Source organism: Octodon degus, unplaced genomic scaffold (genome assembly GCF_000260255.1).
Source record: "Octodon degus isolate 3935 unplaced genomic scaffold, OctDeg1.0 scaffold00343, whole genome shotgun sequence".
Classification (NCBI taxonomy): Eukaryota; Metazoa; Chordata; class Mammalia; order Rodentia; family Octodontidae; genus Octodon; species Octodon degus.
Window position 1 is genome coordinate 547,833 of NW_004524919.1, and position 1,320 is coordinate 549,152.

The 1,320-nt window shown below is 49.6% G+C and overlaps 1 pseudogene; it reads right to left on the reverse strand.

The window, feature by feature from the left end:
• Positions 1-1,107: 1,107 nt before the first annotated feature.
• Positions 1,108-1,320, reverse strand: part of LOC101565495 — a 4,512-nt pseudogene continuing 4,299 nt past the window's right edge.

A 1,320-nucleotide genomic window follows, 5' to 3' on the forward strand; every position in this document is an offset into this window, starting at 1 on the left:
CTGGGCCCCCAAGGCCATTCTATTTTTTAAAAATGTGGAAAACAGATTGGGTTTGTAAAATAGAGACAAACAATAACCAAAAGAAATTGTCAAAATAACTACAATCACAGGGCCAGTGAGGGGTCTATGAAACTATCATGAACATGCCGCAAAAGGCAGTGCCACCCTATTTCAGCAAAAGCCAGAGAGTAGCTTCTTGCTGAGTGTATGAACCTATCAGCCTAACTCCTCCCCTCAGCCCTGCTTTTCCCCAACTAGGAAAGTGCAGGCAGGAAGAGCTCATCAACTGCATCCCAGCCTGTGCTCCTGCAGTCCCAGCAGGCGCTGCACCTCAAGGTGAGCTGCGGAGGAGGTGCTTGGCACAGAGCTCCAGGCTTCCCCCAGGGCTATCAGGAATGGCCAATCACTGGCCTACAAACTTCTAGGGTTTTGGTTCCACCCTGACCAGTTCTCCTGGATGTCTCCTCCCCAGAGGTGCCTTCTAGGTGCCACTTAAGAGTCAACAGGTCTGCCTGCTCTGGTTCCCCCTTTTTAAAAAAAAATATTTAGTGTGTGTGCGTGGGCAGCTCAGCCCACCAGGGGGAGGGGCTGGCTGGCATGTGCATGTGGTGCTGGAGTTTTGAACTGTGGTCCCTGTGCTTTGCTAAGCTTGTTCTAAGTAGGTGCTTTAGACCACTGAGCCATCTCACCAGCCCCTGAATCCTTTTTTAAGAGTCAACAGGCCTGCCTGCTCTGATTCCCTGGCTTAGGAGGAGAAGGGCAATTAGAGATTCCTCACTCTACCTTCATCCTCTAGGGAAAACTAATCTCTCTGTGCTTTCTGCAAATATCTGGAACCATGGACTCTTGGCAGGAAAACACAAAAATGGGTACAATCTTACCCAGACAGAATTTACAGACATTTTAGAAGAAAAAACTATGGCAAAAGGCAGGAATCTGGGTTTCCACCCCTGAAGGCCGAACAAAGCGTCCCATTCCCTTCTGTGCCAGAAAAGCAGGGGGATTTGTGGCTCAGCTTTAAGGAAAACATGGAGGACTCAGGGCTCAGACACTGGAGTTATATGGCTTTCAGATTTCCATCTCTTCCTGATAGGCAGTCAATCTCTCCTATATCTCCTCGCCATGCACAAATACGACAAGGCCTGGCTCCTGCACCATGTCATCTCCCATATGCTGGTTCTCATAGGCCATTACCACAACAGCCTGCTTGTCAGGGATGTGCTTGGCCACGTAGTTCTCATAGAAGCGCCGGTTCATCTGTCTTGTCTCTAGTGTGGCCAGACCCTGAGGCCAGCTGCGCTTGTGGGCATTTTCAATCAG